Genomic DNA, 14,641 nt, shown 5'->3' with positions numbered 1-14,641 from the left:
AGAAGTCTCTCATAAGCATTTGGCCAATGGCTGCCTACAAGCTACGTGTAAATTTACCAAATTCATTTTCTTCCAACTTAAGAGTATGTAGCACGCAAATTAAATTTGAAAATTTTGATTGGCAGCAGTGATTAGCATTTCAGCAGTGAACCTCCATTCCATGGTACCTGTTTTCAGTGTGTTCATTCATTTTCTGCTTGAATGTAACTGATCACTTCACTTTGAAAGGAGCTCTGAAAATCAATGCAATAAATAAATCCCAGTATTAAGCTCTATACTTGTTTGTTATGAAATCCATTGTTTTAAATGAAAATTTCAATACTTTCGCATACTACAAAGTAGAATCATTGTAAATTTTAACCCAACATTCGCATACTGTAGGGTACACCCATAACATTTGTAGAAGTTATTGGATTTTTTTACTTTAGGTTTCTTTAATATTGATTTAAAGCTGTTACCCAGAAGGCTTGCTGATATCAAGGCTTTTTTTTTTTTCTTCCACAGTCAGGGCTCTGTCTTCAGTCAGAGTGCAGCCTTTTAATGCATAATTTTGTGCAGCCTTTTAATAATACAGCAAAAGGATATGCAAATCTATCAATTTCATTTAGAGTTGAAATCTGCTTCAATAATTCTTGTGAGATAAAGAAGAGATAAACTGTGTGTATTCATTTGCATCAAAAGCCGCTTTTAAGAATAGCTCTGCTGCTTTCTTTGTTCTGAAGCACAAGTTTGAATTTTTCTTTTCTGATAGAAAAAGAAGATGCAAGTGCAAATGGGCTGTTACATTACTGAGACAGTCTGCAGTGCAGTTTAGCTAGAGGTCTATCTTCTTCAGAAGCCTAGAGAAAATATTTTCCTTGCTGGTCATTATTTAGGCAGTGCTTCTCCCACATCTCCCAGCCAGTTTGGAACAATCTACACTATAGATTGGGAATTGCAGTGTATATTTTTTAAGCGATTTGTTTGAATTTTCCTCCCAGAAAACAACTGAGATGCAATTAATGCTGAGATGATCCTGCCACAATGCAGTAGGACAGTCCTGAAAAAATCTTTGACTCCTTCAAGATAATCCCCCCAGAACCTCAAAACCGAGTAGCATATACATTTTAAGAAACCATGACAGGCCACAAAATGGCCCACAAACTATTCTCTGATTCCAAAGTTAATTGCCACCTACTGTTAGCATTCAGAAAGCTATTAGCAGTAAATGAAATATCAGTCCTTCCCTCAGCAGCTTGAGGTTGCTTTGGGCCTATCAGTCTTTTTTGCTGTAAGAAAATGATTCAGCCTACACTTTGCAGAGGAAATCTTGAAGTGCCTTAGCTCTGCTGGTCTAGAGATTAGCCAGTGAACATATATAACTGTGAGAGACTTAACCAACTTCCTTGGATTGATCAATTTATTCTTCAGGGTGACTATACATCACTATTCTCATAAGTAATGCCATAATGCCACCAGCTTTGCAAGTGAGCTGATTAAGGAAGGCCAGGTGACACATCATTGTTGAGTCTTTGTTCCACAAAACTGCTACTTTCTGTGCTACAGTAGCACCCTTTGCTTAAAGTAGGGAGCCAGTCAGAGAATCCTTGCTGTCATGCATGTTTATCATCCAAACCCAGAGCTGAACATTTGCTGTGTGCTACAAAAGACTCTGGCTGCCTTCTTTGTCTGGGGAAGATTCCTGAAGGTAACATTTCCTAGTTATTTCCCTGATCAAATAAGAGAAACTATGAGGAAAGAATAATAGTAAGCAGTAGATTTCAATGCATTTATAGGTACTGTCATCTTCATTCTTAAAACCGGCATGCTGAGGACAAGAGTGACAGGAAAATTTAGGAGGAAGGCCTGAAGTTTAGCAGATGCTGCCTGGGTTTACTGCTGAAACAACATAAAATATTTAAAAGTACTGTAAGAGGCCTAGAGTAAAGTACCTCTAATAGTGCTGTTTTAGGCTGAATTTATGGAGACGTAGCACCTGGCAAAGCTTGAAAAAAAAAAAGAAAATAAGATTAGTAACTTCTGCATCTTGACAAATGGCAAATAGAAACATAACATTTTTTCCTTGACCTGGTTGTGATTGAAACCTTTAATTTCCATCCAATTAAAACTGGGCAGTAGCACAATAAGAGCACTGGGAACAAAGAGAACAAGCTGACAGTGAGTTATGTGGGCTTGGTCCTGTAGTTGATATGAAATGAGGAAGATGTTCCAATTAAGCTGAATACTGAAAGCTGAGGCAGTGAGACAAGTGGAAGTATAAGGTAGTATTTTCTGAAGCTCCTGACTGAGTTTCAGAGCAAATCATCTAATTGACTAACTTCCTTTCTCAGCAAAAGGATCTTAATTCTGATTCCTTCAAAGCTCCAATGCCCTCTAAATACTGAGAGAGCTTTGTTGCTTTGCTATAGCAGTTGATATTACTGAGTCTGTGTGCCTCATCAGAAGTGACCACTCTCTCAGAAAAACAAAGAGGGAGCATCTGCTGGAGCCTTGATGCCTTAGATTAACCTTAGCAGCGATGAAGTTGTACCAAATTCAGTGGCTGGAACCACTGAAATGTGTGCATCATCTGCTGAATGCTATTGGCTGTTAGCTGCCAGTAAAATACCATGAGAGGACTGCTGGGAATACCTTCTTAAACTGACTGAAAGAACTCATGTCAGTGCCTTTTTAACTTCTTAGTATTTGTCCCCGGGTTACCTAACCTTAAAAGTTTGGCTATCTCCATAGCATCTCAGCTTGTGTGGAGGGGGTAACTTCCCCAGACTCCATCAAACAGAAAGGCTTTTGGGAAAACTCCTTGATGGATCAGCACCTGATCTTTTCACTCTTCTACATCCCTATATTGGTAGTACACACAAGATATTTCAGCTGATTTCACAGAGGGATAGCTTTTGCACAGATATGCCTACTATTCTCTATACAAACCTCCTGTTATATCCACATTTTAAAAAATATTGCCTGCAGGTGTTATCCAAGTATTGAAAAATACACCAATTTGGGCTTTATTTAAGCAATAATGACTGATGGAAAGGGTGGGTATTTTTCAGCTGAGTGTGCCAAGCTTTTCTAGTAATTTAACTGCTGGGAAAGTCCTCCCTGTCAGTCATCACTGCTTAGCTAATTATTACATGGGGGAAGGTTTATTATTACTCACCAGAAAGTTCCAGATAACTGCTTTTTTGCTGTTATGAAACATTCAAGTATAAAGAAAAACCACCAACAGTTCCTTTTCAAGATATTCTACATTGGTCTTCAACTTTTCCTAAATATGGATCGTTTTTGTACAGTATTTAGAGATCAGCACAGTAACTGATAAGAAAATAGGACTATACCAAATTTGTATTTTCAGTACAATTGCTGTTGCACTTGGTTGCCTTCAGCAAGCTTTCAAGTAAAAAAAAAAGCAACTTTCAGAGACTGGAAAGAATTGCAGCCATCAGCCACAGGTCCAGGCAGTAAAGAAGCTGGTCTGAGCAGGCAGCAGGGTGCTCTCTTGGCATTTGTCTGCTATGTGCTTCATGGCAATCTATAAGTATAATTAATAAATATGAAACATGGCAATAATTATAGATGGCTAATAACATACATTTAATATTTTTGTATATATAGATCTATATAATATCAAAACAAAGATTATATAGATGAATGTCAGATAAATATGCTAAGACAAGATAAACAAATTAGTATTAGCTGCCATGTAAACGAAAGAAAAGAAGACAGAATGTCTTATATTTCTGCATGGGCAAAGGTTTATGGCTGTCTGGTGGTCCTTCAGCTCCAGCTTGGACAATAACAGTGGCATGGACTCATGCTCTTGTCTATAGAGAATGCTGTCATACTGTGGTATTAAGACAAAACTTGACTGCTCCAGCCCTCAGCTGCTCTATAGACCTAAACCTGTATTCCAAGATATGTAGTCCTGCTCCTCAAACATTTTGGTCCTACCGTGAAACAGAGGAAGGACAGTGGCAGCTGGCGCCAAGTTTTGGTAGCCCCAAAAATTTGTACACTGAGAGACAAGTGCCGTTCACCTGAGATCAAAGGGACTTTGGTTACATCTGTCACTGTGTACATTTGTCTCCCAGGAAAGTATGAAACTGAACCCCGTCATTCCAAAGAGCACAGCCACAAGCTGACTGCTGAGTCAGAGGCCTCCATGTCTGCCTCGCACCTTTTAAAGAATTGCAAGCAAGTTCTACTCTCTCACATTAGGAATCAGTAGTCACACAAAAGCTTTTTCCATTGTACCGAGAGAGTGATTCATGTCACTGCTTTCCCTTTTGTAGCAGCAGCATTCGGTACCAAGAGCCTTCAAAGCAATATCTTCCAGGATGAACTATCAGCTAGTACATGAATGCGATAAACATTACTAGCTTTGCATGATGGTGCACATATGGACTGAAATTCTAACCTCACTGGAATTGGTGAGAGCTTTGCTAGTCACTACGCTGTCATCAGGATCTCACCCACTGTATCTTAAAATGTAAAATATCGCCATATGTGATGGATGCAGAGCCCTGCCTCTCTGCTGTACCTTCGGCAGGTGTTCTATGTAGTAACACTAAGAAAATTTCTTACAAGTTTTATTGTCTTGAAATCATGTAATTTCTATCGTGTATTGGTGATATTCAGAAGAGACCAACTGATACTAAATATCTATTACCAAAGATATGTAATTTAAATCCTAAAATTTCAGAGATCAAATATAGCTTCTTGAAGAATATAATGGCATAGCAGGTAGTCCAGGGGCAAGTAAGAACTAAGGAAGCCACAATATTGATGTCAGCCCAAATGCAAAGCAGGCTTAACATTTTAATGCAGACAAATTCCCCTCTGCAACAGGATTGAAGGTTTGCCTATTATACACCATTTGTGCATACCATATTATACAGCTCTTTTCTGTGCACATTGTGTAACACCCACAGACAAAAACTGTACCCTGGTTGGAAGAACCACCCTAGCAAAGAGGAGAGAATATTTCAGTAAGCAGACAGCCAGTGTCAAGTAAAGGAAAAGATGGAATCAGTGATTCATTACTTTGACTTAAGATCAGTTTTTTGTATTGGAAAACAAGTAGAACAAAAGAGTACATTTTTGAGTAATCATAGATTATATTTTTGGACTAGCAAGCAAAGAGAGAAAAAGGCATTAAAAAGTTCATATACCACTCAATATTTTGTTACAAAAGTTGGTGTGGTTTTTTAATAATTTTAAATCATTTCAGACTGACCTACATTAATGTTAACGTTTCTTGCAGAAATGATTCTCCCTGATTTTAGGGCTAATGTCTTGGTTTAGGATTCATTGTCAGTTTTATCCTGTCACCTACTCCCTCAAAACTTTTGGACAAGTCTATTTTTCAGTCTCAGCTTTTTACCTCCAATAGCAATCATAACTCCTTTGCTTGTCTCATCTTTTCATCTCTCTCACGTGTGTACGGCTTTCTGACTTTTTTTCAGACTTGGTGTATATCACAGACAGTAAGATATGAGCCTTGCTAACATCTCTGGGGAAGTATTTTTCTTTCTGGATGTGCTGTACATCCATTATTCCTTGATCTCGTATGACCATACTGCTATTATATAAATGCTAAGTGGTGATGCTAATAATTGCAGAGAGCAGTGTACAAATGAGTCTTCAACAAAGGAAAGTTGGTTACCGAGGGAAACTTAAAGATGAAACAAGTGCAGTAAACCGGACTGACACTTTAGCAGTGCAGAAACATCAGTGTCTAAATTGAACTTACGGGTACATCTAGATGTCAGGCATTTCTCTGGTGTCCTGTTTATCTCCTTGCCTTGAAACCTTTCTCTAGTTATTTTCTATATTGTTAGGTTTTAACTCGACCTAATACATAACTTTAAATTATATCAACTATTTCTCCATGTTACATTTTTTGTACAAGTTTTTTTTTTCTTGTTAAAAACAGAATTTTTTTTTTTTTTGCTGCTGTGTTAAGAGTACATTGTGGATGGCTGTTCTAAATTATACAGAAGTAAAGAAAAGGGTATTCTGCAGTTATTTTTATACTTCTTTATTTAGAGCTCTTTACTAAGAGGAAATTGGAATTGAAATGGCTGGTTCAAAACAGAAGCATTTAAATGATCTGCACTCGGTTTCAGTTATCCACAAGATAAAATCACATTATTTATCATTTTATCAATACTATCAGCATTGTTAAAGTAAGAGGTATCACTACCCCTTACTCATTATCAGTGTAATTTTTTTGTTCACTTTTTAATTGGCTACACTACTAGGTACTAGGGGTAATTCTGGTTGTAATTTTTTTTTCCATTTAAAAAAGGTTTTCAGGGGCTGAGTACTTTTGGTCATTATTCTTACCAGGCAAGCACTTAGAACTCACTTTAGAATCATAGAATCACCAAGATTGGAAAAACACTCCAAGATCATCTGGTCCAACGTTCCACTACTTTAGGAAGGAGCTGTTTTTTTCTAAAGCTAATCAAGACCAAAGTCTTATGGGTGCTCACTGGAAGTCACTCTGTAGGGCCAGCAGCCTCTGTGGGCTGAAGGCATAAAGCCATGCTGGCCAGTTTGGCCAGGAGCTCAGGAGTGCATTTGCTTGGTTGTTAGTGCAGCTGTCCAGTACACCAGCTTCTCTCAGTGACATTCTGTATTACCTCCACGTCGGCACTTGATGTCCTCAACATGAAAGCACTGCTTCCTTTGTAGGTCCAATAAAGAAGGGAATTAGAGAGATGGCCATGGGCCCTACTCTAGTTCAGCATGCAGTACCTCTAATAGTGGGAGGCTGCATGTGTATGTTTTGCCTGTTGTTGTTTCTGAAGCAGCTTCAGATTGTCCGAGAAAGTCACAATAAGCAAGTGAAAGGTAAAATGAACTCAGTTAAAGTAGGGAAGGAGGAGCTGGATTTTCGAAACTGCTACTATGATTTAGAGCCAGAACTCCAGTCATAACTCCCAATTCACTGGGAATTGACTGTCTATATCTTTCAAGCTTGTTCGAAACCACCACCCAATAATTTTTCCCTGGGCAGACATCATAGCTATTGCTTTTCCCCAGTGAGGTAAGTATACCATAAATAACATTCAGCAAAATACGTCCATAATAGACACTTTTTATGCACTGTTTATACACTTTCACAAGGGTAAAATAATATCTGTATAAAAAGTTAAAATGGTTTAGTTCTGCTACAGATTAATACATACTTAAACTGTAAAATATTGATTCCTTGCCAAATCTCATGTGTGGTAGTGCTTTCCAAGTCTGTCTTCCATTTCAGTTTGGTTTAAAGGATCAAAGAAGTTCCATTATCTAATAATCCCAGTAAATCAAGGAGACTGAAATCTGAGATATGGAGTGTATCTAAAGGCTAAAAAAAAAAAAAATTATGTTGGAGGTAGGTAAATACTGTACAAATGCATTTACCTCACTGAAACAAAATTCACAACCCACTTTGGTGGCTTACAAAGTTTATTTTTCAGTAAACATGAATGAGAGGCTTCTTCAATTCCAAGCCAAGCTGAAGTTCATTGAATATTTAGAAGTGCCAGCACAAATATGTGTGCAGCCCTGGTTGATGTGGGTGCTCTCCCCATCTTGCCATGCACAGCTGCACCTAGTAGTTCTTTACTGCAGGCAAGGCTGCAGCATGATGTGTAGTTCTCAGTCAGACCCACTCCACATGAAGGTACACAGAATTGTTCATGTTAAATATATCAGTTTCTGTTGGAAGATTTTTCCTTCTTTTTTTTGGTTGACAATTCTAAATTATCAAGTTTTTTAAAAAAGCAAAACAGCAAACTTGTAGAGACTGTTCCAAGTTGAGAGGTTCTGGGGACCTTTGCACTAAAACAGTATGATTTTTTTTGTAAGCAAAGTATAAGAGGAGAGGAAAATGAGTTGTTTTGCTAATGTAAGCATGTTTGCAGCTATTTTATTGAGAAACTCTGCAAACTCCACAATTTGGAGAATATATTTTGCGTGGAGTTCTTGACTTTAACCATCCAGAAACTTAATGTCCAGTTTAAATTCACCTAGGATTCTGTATGGCCAAGAAGTATCACAAGTCATAGAATCATAAATGACTTGGGTTGGAAGGGAACTTACAGACCATCCAGTTCTGACCCCTCTGTCATGAGCAGGGACACCTTCCTCTAGGATCAAGTTACTCAAAACCCCATTCAGCCAGTCCTTGAATGCATTCATCCCATCTTTATTGGACTCAGTTTAGGGTAATATGGATTGCATTATGGTGGTACCCATCTCCTGACAATATGTAGGGCATACAATTTATCTTTGACTAATGCTTAATTTTTGACGTTTAACACAAGGTGAGATTAATTCTAACTTTAAAATTTGGCCTGAGAAATGGGCTGCAGTTTGGGAATTGGCTCCTATCCTCACTGTTTCAAACGCTCAGTAGGGACTATCTGTGATATTAAATTCTGTATGTCTGTAACTCCTCCATACCACATCGTTCCTTCAGAGGACACCGCCTGTGCTTGTCCCATCCAGGTAGCTGGGTCTGAGCTGAACTTCACCACAATTATTCTTTGTGCTCACAAGAGCTGCCATGGGCAGAGCACAGAATTGTACAATAGAAGCAAACAAGCAAGACAGACTTGACTATGTGGGATCGTGGCCTTCCCTGTCACTTCACATGTGTTGATCACATCAGATCACATAATATCCAATTTTACCCACTATATTTATGGAGAATTAACAAGCCAGTGACTGTTCTCAGGGTGAATGTAGATTTCCTGTGTGTCATTCTTTTTGCTCCTCAGCGTTAGCACAGGATGATGTCTTAAGGGTAGAAGCAGTGGGATTAGAAATAAGAGCATTCCAGCCTGAACATAACAGTTGCCAAATTATGTTTTTCTATTTACCTCCGTACAATAACATACCAAATAGGTGCACTCAACCATAAAAAAAGAATATTAGAAAGGTTGATATATTGGTGTTATTAAAAAATACAGAACAAAAATGCATCCGAATGTAATTTTTTCCAATTCCATTATACATTGCAATATGTGCACCTGATACTGGACATTAACTGTGTAAACTATGATATAATGGCTTCCCACCTAATCCTAAGCAAAGCCATTATCAGCAATTTTAGCATATTTTATTGAGTCAGTGGAAATTTTATTCTCTGAAAGAGAATGAATTGCTTTAGGAAAAATACAGCATAGTACTGCATGTGAATTGGAGTGCCAGTGATGTTCCCTGGCTTCAATAAATCACCTGAGTTCAGGATCCACGTGCTTCTGTGTGCAGTACCAGGGAATGCCATCTCTGGCAATGGACTTCTGCCCTTTGGACTCAAAAACTCTGGTTTGAAAACCACTGCAGGTCAAGCAGTGGCACTGCCATTGTTTGTAGGCTGTCACTCACTTCACATTGCTTTGTCTCTGGACTGCAAGCTTTCCAGGCTAGGAACTTACTTTTTCTGTGTATGATGCTTAACACAGCAAGGACTTGATTTCAGGTGTCAATATTTGAACCCCAACAACAAATATCAATAACGAATGAACACCATGATTGTCATCTAGTGTCAGAAAGGATTCTTCCAAGAATCAACCACTGCAGAGACCTGAATACAATGGGACAGAGGAGGTGAAAGATGCTTTCTCTCTCTCCTGTGACTCCATCATTTGCTTATCTTTTCTACTATTTTGTGAAGCAGGACAAAGTTGTTGGCCTGTCGTAACGTGCATTTTCTTTTCATAGCGAATCCACTTGCAACCAAGTGCAGTATTAAAGGTTGTAACCATGCTTGCTCTCTCACATGTGACTGTCTAAATACGGACACAAGTATTGTACCCACACTGTTCATTCCAGAAATCTGACATTTCTCAAGATGAGGCCAAATGTGTTTACAGATAGATTTCTGAGTGTATTCAAGCTGAAAGGTACTTCTCATCTTTTGAAATGTCAGACTGCTGCTCCAAGAAAAATGAGTACAAGAGATAGGGCCACTGTTGCACAGCTCCATTTTTAAATGAGCAATATCTGATTGAAGATTCCAGCATTCATACAGCTCAGTGTTTTGCTATGATATATTGTCTGTACTGGCAGAGTTTAGTTACTTGTGCCTGCTGATTTTTCACTTTCAACCGAACTTCCACTGCAGTCCCAAAATTCTGGAATTCTTTACAATCTTTCTATCTATTTCAACATCTGTAATACCACCTGAGGGGCTGTACCTTTTAAAATGATCCACTTAATAAGCTAGAGGACACAGGTTTGCCATAGAGCTGCTCTGTATATAGGTAAAGAAAAGCACAAGGAGAGCATAATGTTGTTAATAGACTTGCTGTGAAACTGCAGTCAGCAGACTGCGTGTGGCAAGAGCAGGTTGGGATCTGCAGCACTGAGAACATCAGAAAAGTGATGTTCTAATGTCTCCTGCTTCAACTCCCAGTGCCTATAGATTCTGTATCTCTATATCTAGCTCTGCATCCCTTCTGTACTTCATGTATAATAAAGTCCACATGTAATAGCTAAGCAATCGTACCGTTCTCTTCACATACCTTCTATATATATACTGGCCAGAGATGCTTTAAAACAGGAGTCATTGTTCAAAGTATGGAATGTGCCGCTTCACTTTCAACCTAGATGAACTCAAAGAGTATCCTTGGCTATTTGCCTCAAAAGCATTCAGATATGGAGAATGCATTCCTCCAGAAAATTGAACAGAAGACTGGAACATTAAAAATGGTTTCTAAGTCACATCTGTGTCACTTGGCTGTTACACAAAGCTGTTTGGTTAGTCTGGTAGCGCTGGAATCATGTTAGAGCCTGCTGCAAGAGAGCAGTGTGGACTTGAGCTTGTTGTAGAAGCTGTGATTTAACCTCTGTCCCTGAGAGGAAATGATCTGGTCCACACGGAGCTCTGGAATCACCTTGATCCAGATCTCTGCTAGAACAAGAAGAATTTTGTTCAGTTTAATATTATTCTGTGCAAATTAAAGGTTAGATTATCTGTAACAGCAGCCAAGTTTAAATATGGCAGAACCTCTGTGAAGAACTGGGCAACCTAGCTAGTAATGGAAGTGAAGCAGCTTGGAAAATTGCCTGTATTTTGTTTTGTTTTGTTTTGTTTTGATGTTTATCTTTTAGGTTTCCCTTTCTTTTAGTGAAGGAGTCTTTTGTCAGCACATCACGTATTACAAATCTCAGTGCTCGACATCAGCTGTTTTATTTTCACTTGTCTCTTCAGACAATTTCATCATGGTCTCTCTTTTTTTTTATCCCCACATGGCACCTCTGCGAGAACAAATATCGACACCAGATCTGTTCTGCTCACAGGGAGAAAGGGAGCTATAATGACTTAAATGACTTTTAAATAAAGCAAGTACTGCTGCTTCAGAGAAGGTAAGGGCATGTGGAATTTGTGGCACAGAATCTATCGGAAGGGAAAATTTATGTGATTAGATTTCTATGAAGAGACGTTTCTGTAACTGTAAATAATAACAGCTCCTAAATAGCACTTAACCTCTACAGAGCTCTGTGGGAAAGTGAGTTCTGTAAGAAATGTCTGGATACCCTCTGTAGGCATTGGAGAAGAAAACTAATTTGCAGTCACTCTGCTGTGGCGTTCATCTCTGTGCAGTCATCTCTGCAGTAGAGACCTGAATTCTTCCAGCATCTTACATGTGTCTGACTCCAAGTTTTCTTCTGGAGGCACTCATGAAACCCCATGGAAAGTCCATCTTTGTGTAACATGCTGTGTGAGCGGGTGCTGGGGAGACAGAAAACGCTATTCCCTTTTCTCCCTTGATTTTGCAAAGCTATATGAGGACAGAGGACTGGACCTTTTAAAGAGGTGCTGTCTTTTAATCCAGTAATTTTCTGTCCAAAGTATAAAAAAGTGATCCAAGTTAAGAACAAGGAGGAAAGGGATTAAATTGCAGTTTCAGTGCCTAGCAGTATTTTCCTAGTGCATGTTTTAATTAAGAGATACGATGGTATTTTCATATAAGAGGGAATGCATTTGCTAAATATGTCAAATCTGGCATCAGGTATGATTTGGATACGCACCTCTCAGAGGATCTCAGTGTCTGATGTTTATGAAGCTGCTTTTGGTAGGCTGCCTCTATTTGCTGCTGCAGCAAAAAGCATTTACACCTAATGATGACAAGTATATCCTCTTTACACCATAAACAATTGATTTTCAAACAAAGATAAGAGAATTATATATTATGTATTCCATCTGTAAAACTAATTAACTTCTTTGATATAACTGAGAAAAGTGATGTTTTCTGAAGCTCAGCTTTACTGAAAATTGACCTTTCCATCTACAAACATACCATTTAATTTACAAGAGAAACAAAACCTTCAGAATTGTATTTACTCAGTTACTTTAATAAAAGTCAACCCTTTACAGAAACAATTGTAAATGTGGCATTTAGCTTTTCATATTTTGGAAAGTGTTACTTGAATCTCCACATCCAAATAGAACATTGCCTTTGAATTAAAAACAAGTACATAAATAAGAACAAAGAAATTTAAGAAATTGGTCTTTATCTAAGGTGTTGTAATTAACCCTTAGCTTTTATGCTTCCCTAGGACTATTTTATTTCTCCTGTGGCTAAGGTCAACTAATGTTCAGTACATATCCAAAGAATGAATGTAATGTGTTTTAAAAGGTCCCCCAAGTTCATCAGGAAATAGAAGCAGCTTTTTCTTTGACCTTTAGGAAGGGAAATTGGCAAATTCATTGAGGAAAGCTTTTTTGTCTGAGATATGGAGGCCTCAGTCCAGCAAAGCACTTTAGTATATGATGACTTCAAATGTGTGTATCCCCACTGCGGCCAGTGGGTCTACTGCTGTGCCTGCAGCACTAGTTATGATGTGTATTGTAGTAGCTGAGCCCTGGGATGTCCAGCAGGAGTACAGCCCCGCTGTGTAATGGACTAAAAAAACCCAACACCAAACAGTGTAGTATGCTAGAAGCTGGCCATTTCAGTGTTTGGGGTTGTGCTGGCTTGGCAAGTATGGAAAGTGACCTCAGGATAGAAATTCCTTGTTCCTTCTGTCTCTCTCTCACCTGTTTGTAGCTACCAGGAATGAATCTTTTGATGTGCCAGTTCTGTAATGAAAACTGCAACAAATGAAAGACATTTGGATGAGAATCCCTTAAAGTTTTCAAACTACCGTACAAACTCTGTAGTACAAGCTACAGTGGAAATGAACAAATAAGAGAGCTGAGGTGAGCAGAGGTTTACATCTGTTCTTTTCACCCCTGCCTCTTCTCTGAAGCTGCGTTCTTTCTTAGGAGCTGACAGCGCTAAAGACAGGTAGAAAGTTTTCTGACATCTCCTCTGAAGCTGTAATAGGAAGAAGGAGCAGAAGTGTTCAGTGGACCAGAAGCAGTTGTTTTAAGCTTGGCTTGCAGAGGGAAACCTAGTCTCTTACAAGGAATTTGTGCTGCCTTTCAGTGTGTGGATTCTATAAGCAACCACAGATCCCTTCCACCAGCTTCAGTGAAGAAAGGATTTACATAAATCCAATAAAAAAGCTTACATTTGTCATCATATGATAACATTTCAAACTAGCATGTGGAAAAATCTCCCTAATAGAATTAGCCTGAGAACTGGATGGCTCAGGACATTTCAATCAGATTAATGCTAATTTACAACAATTTATAGTGCAAGGAAACTTCCTCTGCAGAATGAGCCAGTACAAAAATGTTGTAACTCTTGACTTCAGTGCTGTTGCATCTGGGATGTAATAAAGTTCTTCTCCCACATACCCTTTTCTACAGTTCTGAACCAGCATTGTCACACAGTCTTTACAAGCCTAAAATAATTGTGAATGAATCCCAAATGATTATTTGATTGTTTTCAATGTTGCGTGCTAATCCTGTGTTTTGTGAACTGAGAACTGTAGGCTAAAATTTAAGTTTGGGAGCTGCTGAAGCAAGAAATTGTTTTGCAGAGGCAGCATAAAAAATCCCCTACAACAAATGCAGTGTACAATCTATAACGAGGCTAAACCATAAATACCTTGCTAGATACAGAAATGTTCTGGATTGCTGAAGCTCCCCATGGTTTCACTAACAGACAGGTTCAGAAAGCCTCTTGCCTACAAAAAGCTTGACCGAAAGTGGACCAGCTTCCAGCATCATTTATTCAAGACTATCATCATAGTTTTTGACTTGCCTTAAGCAAGTGAGTTAAACTTCTACAGCTAGAATCTCATGAAATATCTCAGTGAAGAGCCAGTCTCAACCACGCAGCACAGTACACTGTGTGACTGATATCAAGAAAGCTGTTCAGCTCGCTCCACCAACCAAGCCTGAGAAGTGAAACACCTGAGCTTGCTCAGAAAGCACAGGGGAACCTACTTCAAATGACTCAGCAAATAAAACCAGCTAAAATTAACTAAAACTGTCAGTATGTCTTGACATAACCAAATGAAACCTGTCTAGCTATGACCTGGGGAGTTTTGTAGCAGCTTTTCCCATGAACACATTTTGTCACCAAGCTGCTGGGGTCATGCAGAGCTGCTGCCAGAGTAGTTGGGCAAAATTCAGAGCCAGGACAGATGAAAAAGAACAATTAGTTGGTGCCAATGCCCAATCTTACTGAAAGAGGAAGGAAAGTGTGCTCATCTTTCCCTCTGCTCCTGAACAGTAAAAGCAAAG

The 14,641-nt window shown here is 38.8% G+C and overlaps 1 protein-coding gene across 13 annotated transcripts in view; it reads left to right on the top strand.

Annotated features, from left to right (window-relative positions):
- Positions 1 to 14,641, top strand: part of GRIA3 (glutamate ionotropic receptor AMPA type subunit 3) — a 542,807-nt gene that overhangs the window by 371,174 nt on the left and 156,992 nt on the right. For 2 of the 13 annotated variants that reach the window (XM_019618296.3, XM_019618295.3), the window contains exon 1: positions 205 to 11,367. The exons of the other annotated variants lie outside the window; for them this stretch is intronic. The gene's annotated coding sequence lies outside the window, so the exon portion shown is untranslated. Of the gene's footprint in view, positions 1 to 204; positions 11,368 to 14,641 lie in introns of those variants that run through there. 13 annotated transcript variants of the gene reach the window in all.

This window comes from Meleagris gallopavo, chromosome 9 (genome assembly GCF_905368555.1).
Source record: "Meleagris gallopavo chromosome 9, MGAL_WU_HG_1.1, whole genome shotgun sequence".
Classification (NCBI taxonomy): domain Eukaryota; kingdom Metazoa; phylum Chordata; class Aves; order Galliformes; family Phasianidae; genus Meleagris; species Meleagris gallopavo.
This window is presented reverse-complemented; position numbering and strand designations above follow the sequence as displayed.